The sequence below is a fragment of the Ambystoma mexicanum genome, chromosome 5q (assembly GCF_040938575.1).
Source record: "Ambystoma mexicanum isolate Mex_15411 chromosome 5q, UKY_AmexF1_1, whole genome shotgun sequence".
Classification (NCBI taxonomy): domain Eukaryota; kingdom Metazoa; phylum Chordata; class Amphibia; order Caudata; family Ambystomatidae; genus Ambystoma; species Ambystoma mexicanum.
The window spans coordinates 511194573-511208452 of record NC_090933.1 but is presented as its reverse complement, the minus strand read 5'-3'; the positions used below and the strand labels follow the sequence as shown (position 1 = coordinate 511208452).

General features: G+C 48.8%; 1 protein-coding gene across 2 annotated transcripts in view; it reads left to right on the top strand.

The window, feature by feature from the left end:
• The window catches only part of CCDC178 (coiled-coil domain containing 178), a 3486252-nt gene that overhangs the window by 731859 nt on the left and 2740513 nt on the right, over nt 1-13880 (top strand). The window lies entirely within an intron of this gene.

Sequence of the window (13880 nt, the reverse complement as noted above, 5' to 3'; positions counted from 1 at the left end):
GTGGAAGAACTATGACAAGGAGCAGTCAGGATTTGACAGATGACGTGAGGACTTGGTCACAAGTGTCACCAGCAATGATCCACATAGATGAACACTGGAAGACGAGGAGCCGCACCCGGTTTAGTACTTCTGCAGGGGTGCTGTCTTTTCCTTTGGGGCTTCTTTTCCACTTGTTTGTTGTCTCTTGGTTTTTCTGAACGAGGCATGGGGCACTGGTTCTGGGTTTCTCCATTTGTCTCTGTGTAAATCGAGTGCACTCTAGGAGCACAGAGAGACACTGGCAAGTATCTGATTGAGGCAGGGCTTGAGAAGCCAGTGTAATGCTCAGTAACTGTCACAACGACCCAATGGTCACTGTGGCAACGCTGGAATTGGAAAAGGACCCATGCCTGTGCCGCATTTTGCAGAGGAAGCGCACTGCAACGGTCTAGTCTTTTCCAAGATGGCACCCGCTCCACTTCTGACAGCTTTTCTACCGCCACAGACTTCTCCTCTCTGCGTCGAAACCCTCAGTTGATGCTGAGCTGCTGTCTGGTCTGACACTGTCCTTTGCTGAACCCTTCCTCATTTCTCTAATGAATTATTGCCTTTTTTTCCTTGTTCTTGGTCTCCTGTATTGGTCCTGGACTCCATGATCTGCTTCTGTTCTGTTGCCCATTCCTGTAGGTTCCTCAGTACCCCCTTTTACCTTCCTGGAATCCTGTTGCCCAAATCCCCTACTTTGCTGGATCCCCTACTTCTCTACTGGATCCTCTACTCCCTGCTGACTGAACTGTTGTTTTACCCCAGTGATTTGGGTACTTACCACTGGCTCCTCCTTTGCCCTTGTCCTATTATTTGGCTAGTCTGGCAAGGTGACAGCTGATCAGGATCGCATCTATCTCTTCACTCTTCTCCACTCAAGATGCAGAGAACCAGATCATCAGGTGAGCCCTCGGGACAATGCTGACAGACTTGAGAGCTTGCGACATTCAGAAGATCAAGAAGGAGGCATGGGGCAAATCCAGGAGCTGGTTAACGCCGTCCAGATCGTCACATTGGAGTTGCGGAGAATTTGAAAAAAGAAAATTCTACTGTCCCTCAGTGGTTTGCTGCCAAGGAATAGTCTCCAGCGCACCCTCTCCTCAGAGATTTAACCTTTGGTTAAAACGACGGATCTCCTAAGAAGCTAAGGGAATGCTTGGATGTATGCACAGTGCATTTCACATTAAAACCTATAGCCTTTGCTATGGCTAAAGCCAAGATCAGATTAATCCTTTCAAGCCTGGTGGGTAAACTCTAGTCTGGGCTACTCCCTTGGTAATCACCAATAGTCTTTACTGTCACACTACCCTTACCTTTCCTGCCGCCATGAAAGAAATCTTTGATCGTCCAGAATTGACCTATGCACCCCATGAGACCGTATTTATTTTATTTATTGAGCATTTGTTAGGCGCCTATACAACAGAATGGTGTTTCCAGGCGCCACATGGCAAAGTGGGCAGGGTACAAGGGGAGTAAATAACATTGGTAAAAACAGTAAATATGCAATCGTGGTCCTACTAGGCCTTGTGACATTCGGGCGTGCAAGTGCAGTGAGAAGTGCAGGTGATGGGGATGGGTGGGGAGGAGGGAGCAAGGAATGGGCAAGTGCTGGTGGGGGTCCGGGAGCGAAGTGCCAAGGGGAGCAAAGGGAAGGGCCTCAGGCTAAGTGTTAGGGCGGACAAATCCCAAGGGTGGGATGCACAGCTGCCAGGCAGGGGCCCCGCAGGGGGGCAGTGCTGAGGGTGTGGGGGGGAAGTACTGGTGTTGACTAGGTAGAGGGTCTGGTATCCTGTGAGAATCATGAGGACCAGGCCACCAGTCTCAGCGGCTGTGAGGTGATTAGCAAGGAAGGGAAAGAGGTAGAGAAAAGCAGAGTTTTGAGATGTTTCCGTAACTTGAGGCAGTCCAGCTCATGTCTGAGAGCTGCACGGGGGCAGTTCCAAAGGGAGGCACCAGCCGAAGAGACATACCGGCCCCCCCACTCTCTGCTTGGAGAAGCGTTTGACAAGCAGAGAGTTGGAGTTGGAGTTGGAGTTAGAGGAGCGGAGGGCTCTACTAGCAGGGAAGTATTTAGGGTGGGAAAGTTAGGGATAGCGTGGTCCCAGGCCCCAGAAACCCTTGTGGATGGTAAACGGGGTCAGTGGAGAGATTATAAGGCTTGAGAGATAAGGTCCCTGGGCCTGAGGCCAAGGTTAAGTCTTGCAGCCCTATTCTGGATTAGCTGAAGTGGGCATAGGGAAGAAAAGGGGAAATTGAGGAAGAGGCTGCTGCAGTAGTGCAGCCTAGAGAGGACCAGAGCTCTGCAGACATTGAACTTCTGGGGGAAGGTGATATAGAAAACCCAAGGGTTTTCCTCCTCTCTGTCGCAACCTGAGTGGAAAAATCAGTGAAGAATGCCAAGAGAGAAGAAAACTATTAGGCAAAAGAGGGGATTCCTCCTTATCTATTGTAATTTCCGCTCCCGATGTCCCCTCAGTTTGCGAAGGATGCTGCCATTCCAGCCCAACCTCATCCCAATCATGTACCTCTTTGAAATATAACATCTGCGATCCCAATCATTCTTCCCCGTCACTCTTGACTATTATTTTCCGAATTCTCAATCTGCTTTTATAAACCACTACAGTTCTCATAATCCCCACAAATTATTATTAATATTCCACTACCCCGATATAAAACATTGTGACAAAGCTAAAAGTAATGCCTCTGGCTTTTTCCTGACATATCCCAACACAAGGGTCAGGCAGAGTCAGGCAATTGACAGTAACCACAACCACATGACTGCCCTTTCCTTTCCCCACAGGGATTAAATGCGAAGCACGAAAGCACATGTCAAGCAAGGCTCAATGCACGAGGAAACACCTACACCAAACCGGCAGTTCAAGCGGAGGAGAAAGGCAGCGACACCTGGAGGGACGACGAAGGGGAAAGTGCCATTGCCCCTTTCAACCTAGACCTGAAAAACCTCCAAAAGGTAAATTATAAGACCGGGCATCACAGCTGGTGTGTGGCGGAACCAATGTCAACGGTGAATGGGGACCTCCCACATTGATAACCAAGGCCAGGAGGCACGCTGGTTTCCGTTGTACCATCCTTGACTCCGGAAGCAAGCCAAGCCAGCAGACCCAACTCATTCGGTGAGTCGGAGGAAGCTGATAGCGAGCTGAATAGTATTAAGACCAAGATTGCAAGTGGGAACATTAGATGAACGCAAGAACTTGAGAAGAAAGAACTTGTGTGTTTGAAATTTTGGGAAAAGCCCAGACAAGGTCCAGCTGCAGAGTGGTCAGGCGCTACAGGAGTGCCCATTCGAAGGAGTCTCGCTGGCCCCTTATGCTTTGTGTTGAAACTACAAGCTACGCTACAGAAGACCCTAGTAAAGGGCGGTGTGAGGTGTCAGAGTGGTCCTTCTTTTTTTTTTTTTTACTTTTATTTATTTGGCTTGGCAACACAAGAACAGGTGTGCATCATACAAGGCAAGTACAATCGAAACAGTGCTGATAATACAGACATATAGAATAAACTCAAAACCAGTTTGTACACATGGGGGGTACATCAGATGTGGGTGTGGGGTAGAAGGGGATTTAGGAGGCGGAAAGGGAATGGTAGGTGGAGAGGGCTGGAGATACGGTGTCTGAAGCAGTGTCAGTGGGAGACATATGACCGAAACTTTGACCAAACATCTCTGGGTCTTGAGTGGGCTGGCTGTTGAACAGCACAGGATTCTTCAGTATCCGAGGCCCATGTAACCGCCCTGAGCCATTGTGCGTGGGTAGGTGTGGCAGGGCGAAGCCAGCAGAGTAAAATAGAGCGTACCTCAATTAACATGCAAAGGCCAGCCAACTTTTTGGAGTCTCGGCGGAGTTCGGGGAAGTCGTGGAAGAGACATCTCATTGGGGATGGAGTGATAGGGTGTTCGAGAATATCTGACATAGAGCATACTGTAATCCAGAATTGGGTGAGACAGGGGCAGGACCAGATCATGTGAATGTAACCAGCATTATCGCATCCGCACCTAGGGCAGCCAGGGGAGAGGTCATTTGAGATATGGTGGAGTCTGTGCGGGGTGTAGTGGTATCTGTGAAGCACCTTGAATTGGATCAGCTTGATGCAGGAGTTGAAGGATACCCCGTGAATGCGAGAACACATATGGGCCCACCGTTCGGCGGTCATTTCCAGCCCGAGGTAGTCCTCCCAAGCATGCCTTAATTTGGTGAGTGCTGGGGCAGATCTGGTCTGTACAAGGGTGTAAAGTCTGGACACTTTGCCCCTCATGGGAGCTGGAGAGGTCAGTTCGGTAACTGCAGGCTCATCTGGTGGTATTTCTGGGAAGCTGGGGTATTTGTGTTTAAGGGTTTTCCGGAGGGATGAATACTGAAGCCAGACGGATGGCCTCCGCCTCAGGGAGAGTGGGAGGTCTGGCCACTTTATGAAATTGCCCTGTTCAAAGACATCGCGGAGCAGTTCAAAACCAGCCTCAGCCCACTGGCGAACGATAAGAGGAGGTACGTGCAGGACCTCCGGGAGGAAGTTCCAAAGTGGTAGGTTGCCATGAAAAGGATGGGCGATGTCTAGTAGTTTCCAGGTTTTTGACAGGGCCAAAGACGTGCAGGCAACCGGGTCGAGTGATTCCGATACCATTGGCGCCGGTGTGACAATCAGGGAGCGAATATCACGGTCGCTGACGGACAGCTTTTCAAGTCTGACGTGGGATGGGGGGTCCGATGTGTTAAGCCAATACGAAGTGTATTGGAGTTGCGCCACTAGCCAGTATTTGAGGAAACCAGGAGCGCCGAAGCCGCCTGCCTTCATTGGGGTGGCCAGGGTCTTCAGTTTAAGCCGGACCGCGCCTGAGTGCCATAAAAAGGTAAGGGTACGAGTCAACGCCAGGAAAAACCCGCTGCCCGGCCACTGGGGGATGTTGGTGAACCTGTATAGAATTTCAGGTAACACTACCATCTTCATTATCCCTATCCTGCCTGCAAGTGAAATAGGGAGTTTGCTGCAACCCAGTGACTTTGCTGTGAGGCTTGTGAGGTATTTTTGGTAGTTCTCCTCAAAAACCCGCTCGAAGTAACGAGACACTACTATGCCTAGATAAGTGAAATTTGACTGAGCCCATGTGAATTCCAGGGTGTCAGGGGGGGGGCGCGTGCAAGCAGTGAGCGGGAATAGGGTGGATTTAGAGAAATTCACTTTGAGACCGGAGATAGGTCCAAAAAGGATAAAATCTTCCATTATCGCAGCCAGATTGGTGTCGGGGGAGCGGATGAAAAGAAGGGCATCGTCGGCATACAGGGACACTATATCTGAGTGACCAGCGGTTCGCAGGCCACTGTGTGCATGGGACTGGCGTAGCATGTCTGCAAATGATTCCATCGCTATGGCAAAGACCAGGGGGGAGAAGGGACAGCCCTGCCTCGTTCCCCTAGCTATTTGGAAAAGGGGGGAGCATCGGTCTTCAGTGTGGACCCTAGCTACTGGATTGGAATACAGTAGTCTGACCCAGGAAAGGAAACAGGGGCCGAATTAGCATTTTCTGAGAACCCGCCAGAGGTACTTCCACGAGACAGAGTCGAAAGATTTTTGCATATCAAGTGTCACGGCTACTGTGTGAACATTTGGGTTAATTCTGCTTATAATGTTGAAGAGGCACCTCAAGTTCATGGAGGTGGAGCGTCCCGGGATAAATCCCGCTTGATCGGGATGAATGATGTGTGGCATGTAGGGGACAAGGCGTAGAGCTAGTAGTTTGGCATACATTTTGACGTCACTGTTGATTAGCGAGAGTGGACGGTAGGAGCCGCATTGTGTGGGGGTTTACCGGGTTTCAGCGAGACGGTTATCGTGGCTTCACGGAGCGAAGGGGGGAACTGACCTGCCTCAACTGATTCTTCCCAAAGGGCCATCAAACGAGGGCGTAGGAGAGTTTTGAAGTGTTTGTAGAATTCCACGGGGATGCCGTCCGAACCTGGGAATTTGCCTGATGAGAGTGAGTCTATGGCGTCCGAGAATTACTCAAGGGTGAAAGGATTCTCGAGAGAGCTGGTGCTCTCAGGGGAAGAGAATCGAGAGGGGATTATTATCCAGGTAGGAGTCGATCTGCGATGTCGAGACGCTGTCTGCGTTGGCATGCAGAGATTCGTAGAAAGATAGGAATTCGGAATTGATATCATGCGGTGACGTGGCCAGGGAACCATCAGGTCTCTCCACTGCAGGAATGGGTGGGGTGCCGAACTCTCAGCGGAGAAGCCTGGCCAGAAAGCGGCTTGGGCGTTCTCCTTCACTGTACTTCCTTGCAAGACCGGGGCTGTCCAGGAACCTCAGTTCACGGTCCGCCAAAGAGCGGAATGTATCAAGGTCTGTGCCGATTGATGCCAGGAGTTCCGGGGTTTGGCATAGCGAGCACTGGGTCTCCAATGTGGACAGCGTGATTTCGCTTTCGGCAATTTACCTGCAAATTGTTTAAAGGATGCAGTTTTCCTTGGACAGGGCGATACCTCTAATATAAGCTTTAAAAGATTCCCAGAGGGTGGCCTGCGAGGACACCATATTGGTGTTAATTTCGAAAGACTCCTCAATAGCAGTCTCCAACTCGGAGCTGAAGACAGGGTCAAGGAGAGAGTGAGTTTTTATTCTCCAGTGTCTAGCCCGGTCACGGTCTGGGTCCCAACAGAGGGTAATGGTCACCGGTGAGTGATCAGAGAGGGTTCTGGGAAGGATTGTTTGGCGGGACACATTCCTTATAAGTATGTCAGACACTATCCATCTATCGATTCGGGAGTATGAGTCATGTACCGAAGAGTAAAAGGATTAGGAACAGGAGTCGGGGTAAAGGAGTCTCCATGCATCCACCAGGGCGAGACGGGGAGGGATGACAGTGTAGTGTAGGCTGCTTTAGAAAGTTGGCGGGGTCTGGAACCGGATCTATCTAGGTCTACGTCAAATATTGTATTAATTTGCGGAAAGCTGTCCCGGAGGGACGTGAGATGTAAGTAAAATTCCGGATAGTCTATGTTGGGACCATAGATATTTAGCAGTACCACTTCTTTATTCTGTAGGATATCGTGGAGTAGCACATATCTGCCCTGGGGGTCGATCTGTGTAGATATGGGATTGAATTTAAGGCTCCTGTGGATTAGGGTCATGACCCCACGGCTTTGGGTGGAGTAGTTAGTAAAGTACCTTTGAGGCCCCCATAGTTTGGTGAATTTTTCACAGTGCTCAGTGCTGGCATGTGTTTCTTGTAGGAACCCTGTGTCGTTCGGCCTGGAGCTGTAATTGTCTCATTTTTTTTATAGTTTCCCAGACCCCGCACATTCCAACTCATGAATGTCAAGTTATCCTCGATCAACAGTTCAGAGGTATTTGTTAGAAATTACAGGATAACAGAGTGGTGACCCCCAAGGTCAGTGCACTGTTTGCTCAGGTCTGCGACAACATCGGATCAATATTGCCCGATGCTCTACCTTCCTCGCGGATACCAAGCCATAAATCACAACATTGCCCACCACCTCCCACATCCCTCCCCCAAACAGAGGGATCATGACCCCGAACCCAAACAACCAAATCCAAACCAATGGCATCAACGCCGGGGGGGCCTGTGAACTGGCCAGGCGGCGTTTCTCTGAACCGTAAGGTATTTAGAAGGATAAACATGGTGCCTAGTAGTGATGTCGTGCGCAACCTGTGCAAGGCCCTACGTGGGTGGGCAAGGCACGGTCGATCTGTAGGAAGGCAATATGATCAAGGTTGGGAGGGGTAACCTCCTTAGCAATCAATGAGAAAAATAACTGAATTTAACAACAAATGATAGAGGAACATTGTAAGAGTGGATGAGCGCTGGAGAGGAGAACTAGACCAGTAAGGCGCTCAGTAATGAGCCCGGGGCACCCTCTGGGATTGTGAGGTTACACATTCATTTGTTAATTGCGCATTTCTGGAACCAGAGGGTGTCCCAGACTGTAGACAATCAATCAAGGGGCATAATAGTAACGGATGAGTGTATCAAAAAAGGGGGTCAACCGGGAAAGTGTTCATCTATGAATCTGGAGGCCTCCTCAGGGATTGTGAAAAAGTACACTTGGTTGGAGTGTTCGATTCCCAACTTGGCGGGGTATAACATGGAGTATTTGACCTCCAGGTCTGGCAGTCTTCTCTTCACTGCTAGGAAAGTCTTACGTTCCTGTTGAATCGCCACTGAAAAGTCTGCATGTAAATGGATCCTGGCAGCCCCCAGCAGGAGTTCACCTTTGGCTCTTGCCGCCCTGAGGAGGGCATCTCGATTGCGGAAATTTAGAACTCTGGCTATGATGGGTCGGGGAGGCGTGCCAGGCCTGGGTTTTGCAGTAAGGGCGCGGTCGCAAACTGTGGCGAGAGCTTAGGGAAATCAAGCAGTGATAGTAAAGTGCGCTCGACGTTATCTTCCATAGGTTCCTTTATGCCATCTTCGGGTATTCCGATAATGCGGAGGTTGTTGCGCCTCGAGCGTGACTCGAGGTCCTCATTCTTTTTCTCAACCTCGGTAACTCGGGAAGAGAGTGCGGAGATCTCCGCCCTGAGGGAGCCCAGGTGATCCTCAGTGGTACTCACTCGTGTCTCGATCTCAACGACCTTCCCGCCCATCCGTCCTCTCGATATGGACTTTGATGGAGGATATGGTGCCATTCATATCGCCCAGTTTGCTGTGGAGCGTGGTGAACCCCTCCTGGATGAATCCCATCATTTTCTGAGAGTCTGAGGGATCCAAGGCTGATGAGTTGGAAGGCTCCTACTCAGGTGCCTCCACCACTGACCCTGACGGGGCCTTTGTGAACATATTAATCGAGCTCTGTTTCTTTCCCGCTCCCTTGGTCATGTTGCCAGTTGGAGAACGAGCTCTGAGGCCCTGGAGGGGAGCAGGTATGCCAAGGCAGATCGGGAAGGAAGGTTACAGAAGAAGGCCCAGTGAGCTGTTCGGGGTGTCCGGGGGTCCCGGGACTCACCGCAGCTGCCGAAGGGGAGGGAACAACCTCAAAGCAGTTCTCGGGTCGGGGATCTTGGCTTCCCGGTCCCCCGGGGGGGGGCAGGATGCCAGCACGCCACTCAGGAGGGGCAGCAGAGCGGGGTGCTCAGTGTTGTAAAGGACCTCCGGGTCCAGGCAGGAGGCAGGCCCCAGATGAATGGGGGGGAAGAAGACGGCGGAGCGCACGCACGGCGCCCCTCCCCCACACCGGGCCTCAGATCCCCGGCGTCGAGGTCGAACTACTCTGGAGCGGGAGCGCGGGTCGGAGCAGCGTCAGCTCTCGGTCCAACTTCAACTCGATGGAACTCCGTGTCAGGGCCGATTCGGGACACGAGATTTGGATAGTACCCGCCCGGGTCCCGCAGCAGTCGAATCGAGTGGTTAGTGCAGGGTGTAAGGACGCACCAAGGCAGAATTATGAACGAAGGGCACCTCGCAGCGCGGAGCTCCGAATCAGGCGGCCATCTTAAACGAGCGTAACAACGCCCCCCCTGCCTACCAATTCTATCATGAACATGCAAATGATATAATGATCAATAAGTGGAATTCTTTGGCATTAACAAAGTGGCTAAACCAGCAAGAGGAGGTAACAGAGAAAATAAATTAAGGCAATGTGAGGCGAAATGGATATGTTTGGCAGATTGTTGTTTTACAGGTCTCAATTCAGACGCATAATTAAGTCATTTTTTATGACACTTAACATTGTTTTCCTTCTTTTTGTGATAATCTGTATGTTTCTCTTATTCAACAGTGTCATTTTCACTTTGTGTTATCAACTTTGCCACTATTTTTGAATATGAATGAGGTAGCACCCCTGTATGCACACAATAACATCACAATAAGGTCAACACTATAGGCTCCAACATCAATATATAGCCCTCAAATAGCAAGCACTAACATCATTATACAAAACCAAACTTGTAGCATATTCCAAAGATAGTACAAATAGTTAATCGCAAAACAAAAAAGAAATGTTTTGCTAACTCCATTAACATCCTTGAAAACTCGCGATTAGCCCTAACCAAGATGGCGGACAATGTGATGACGTCATTGCATCAAAAAAATGACACGACGTGTCATCACGTTGCTATTTAAATGTAGCCATCTTCCTTTTACCGCGCTTACAGCCGCGGTTATCATGCCAGGCGCAATTTCGACCAACTAAGTTAAGCATTCCTGACTCAAACACCCAGGTAAGGATTCATTTTACAATGCAGGCATTGAACAATAGGTCCCATTCAGATATAGACCTATTATATTTAACAATTTGATTATGTTTTGACCTAAACAGGCAACATGGGAATACCTATCTAGCATGCAAAGGCACAGTCATTAATGACAGATACCAGAAAACTCCAAATCAAGATTCAGTGCCTATTATACAATAAATAAAGAAACAACCTCACAACAAAACAACATATAGAATCCATAATATGTAAGTAAATATCTTATCTAGTGTCCTACAACTCTGATGGCGCACTAAACCAAAGAGTTTTTTTTTCTTTGAAACCATTGAGGGTTCTTTCTGTTGAATTATTGTGCATGAAATCCAAGATAAACATCTAGAGGTGAATAATCATTGAAGTGCATTAAATTTAAGACTCCATTTGTTTTTGATATGAATTAAACATCTATAGGCGAATAATGATTGAACGTAGTATTTACACGTCAGTATCAACTGTTGTCTCTTCCGGTTGCCAATTTTATATTTGTTCAGAAGTAGTCATCACTTTAGTAGCAGGGAAAATATGTTCAAATTTGCATTTTTTTAAATTTTGGTTTACAGAATCAACATGTCTTAATATTAGACGTACCCTCCTGAGGAACCAATAAGATTGCTATTGTTGAAACACGTGTTGAGGGTTCATTCTGTTGAATTATTGTGCATCAAATCCAAGATACCATTAATTTTCAATGTGAATTTAAACATATAGAGGTGAATGATCATTGAACCAAGAATTTAAACCAGTCAAATAGATTACTTATGATTCAATGAAGAGTATGTTAAAGACTATTTTTGGAACATTTATTGTATTTACAGTTGACAGGAGCAGATAACTATAAGTGTCTCCTTACTACGTTTGCATATTAACAGCTCACTGGGCAGCCTCAGTGTGAGAGCACTTTAATCTCGCAGCATCAACAACTACAAAGCACGATCTAAGTCATAACAAAGAGCTCGCCAAAGGTTGCCTTCAGGCTGCACAAGCTTACTTTCTTTAATAGAGTGAATTGTATATGTGGCAAAAGTGAACCCAGCCGAGGGATGCCTATAAATAGGGGAGAAGTGTAATACACCCTGGAACAGTGTGTCGTCGAGAGTGAACCCGGTTGAGGGTTGTCCACAGTGTTTGTTTAAAAAGATATTGAAGCTCCTGAATGTTGCGAGCTATTCTTGAAAGGCCGTAGTGAACCAGACAGAGTCAGGCCCATTTTGCAGCGATGATCCGAGCCTGGCAGAGGGAGGTGCTAGGGGTGAAGAGCAATCTCCCGAAGGTGCAAGACCACCAAAGGAACTTTTGTTTGTCTATTTGTTATTTTGATCCAGCAGGCCTTCTAAGGCAAAGACATTGAGGAAAGAGACTTGACCCTTGAAGATTTGAATCCTGCCTTGTCCCGTGCTAAAAAAGTGGGGAAGGGAGACCCCACCATACCATCCTAATTTAACATTTTGTGAGCACTTCTTTCTTTCCTGGTGAACACTATCCCACACTCTTTTTGTTACTTAGTGGTAAGGATTGGCAATCATTTTTTTTGTTAGTATAAGCCCTTTTTATATGACAAGATGCCACTAGGACAGCCTTATTATTATTTGATGGTTGTAGCTTGCTCCCATTTTAGCTTTAGGTTTTGTTTTTCTCACCTCTGCATACAGTTTAATAAACACCCTTGAACTGTGATCATTTGTGCCAGTCTTTACTGTTGCCACCATGAGTTCTTTACAGTGAGGAAAGGGAGAATGCCTTTAAGGAGGTGAAGCTGGAAGTGGGCCTTCTTGGGAAGGTCCAAGATATGAGGGGTGAAGGAGAGAGTGGAGTCGAAGATGACCCCAAGGTTTTTGGCCTCACAGGATGGTGAGGGTAGAGGGCCCACGGAGAGCGGCCAGAGGGTAGGAGTAAAACAGGGCACAGGTGTCCCAATGAGAAGGATCTCCGTTTTACTGGCATTAAGACAGAGATCGTTAGCCGCACATCATCCCGGGATGGCGGTCAGACAATCGGGGGTGAGAGAGGAGAAAAGAAGGTTGTAGAGGGCAGTTTGAAGTAAAGCTGTGTCACCAGCATAACACTGGAAAGGAGGAGAGAAAGGGGACATCAAGTGAGCAAGAGGGGCAAGATAGATATTGAAGAGCCACAGCGATATGATAGAGCCTTGGGGGACACCGCAGGTAGAGAGTGTGGTAGTGGAGGAGAATAGTCCCAGTTGCAACTAAGAAGGGCAGTTAGTGAGGAAAGAGGTTGCCATTCTAGTGCCGGGTCCGTGATGCAAAGGGTATCACAGAGTAGTTTTATGAGGATAGAATGGTTGACTGTGTCAAAGGTAGAGGAGAGATTGAGGAGAATGAGAACAGCAGGAGAGTTAGTCAAGAGTTGCAAGCATGTCTTCACAGGTGTAGAGGAGAGCAGTTTATGTGCCTCTGGATGCCTGGAATCCAGATTGATGGTCATAGAGGAAACCAGCAAGTTCAGTGTGGAGGGTCAGTTGGGGGAGGACCAGCTTCTCCAATAGTTTACCCAGGAAGAGGGTGGTGGATATAGGGCGATAGTTAGCCGGGCAGGAGGGGTCAGCAGAAGTTTTCTTTAAGAGAGGATGCACAAGGGAGTGCTTGAGGGATAGAGGGAAAGATCCAGTGGCGAAGGAATGGTTACAGAAGTCAGCAAGAGCCAGGACGAGAGAGGAGATGTTGTCCTTGATGGTTCTAGAAGATCAGGGGAGCACCTGTTTAGAGGAGACCGTCAAAGAGCGGACAACTTTAGAGACCTCATCCGGTGCTATGGGCAGGGGGGAGGAGAGTACGGGGGTGGAAGAAGGGGAGCCAAGGGAGGCAGCAGAATGGAGATGGGGGTGGAGAAGATGGAGGAGAGTGAGGACAGGATGTCCTCCTGAGTTTTAGATGTGAAATGGGAGGCCAGAGTGGTCCAGAAAGCCTGGGAAGGAAGGAGAGAGTTTGAGACTGCAGTTGGATTGGCAAGTTCCTTGTGAAGTTCAGCTGTGTTGATAGTGGCTCCAGAGATGCAGGCTTGGGTGTGGACCCTCTTCTTTGAGGGGCTAGAGATATGATATTGCCTTTGGAGCAGGTGAGAAGCCAGTTTGTCAGTGGATGAACCCGAGGTCTGCCACTTCCATTCAGTAACTCTGCACTTACATTTCAGAGATGCTAGATCAGAGTCATACCAGCCGTTGCACTTGGAGGCAGGTTTTAGGCGGATCCTCATGACAGGGGAAGAATGTCAAGGGTGTTAGAGATGGAGAGGTGCAGATTAGCAAGGACAGCGTCAAAGGGAGTGTCCGAAGCAGGGGTGGGAGGGGGGATTAAGCAGGAAGCAAAAGTAGCGACTGACACACGCTTCATCGGTCGAATGACAGAGAAAGAAGCTGGCAGTGCTGGGAGGGGCTGAGATACAGGGCCAGGTGGAACCTAAGCGGGAACCGAGAGTGGTCAGACCAGGAGAGGGGGATTGTGACGGGCCTAGAGATAGGGATGTTGCCAGAGATAAGGGCATTCTGTGTGTGTCCAACTGAGTTGGTCAGACCGGAAGGTAGAATAGTGCGAGAGAGGGAGTCACAGAGGACATGGAACGGTGAGGTTGCTGATTCAGGGGAGTCGAGGTGAATATTGAAGTCACCAGGAGGA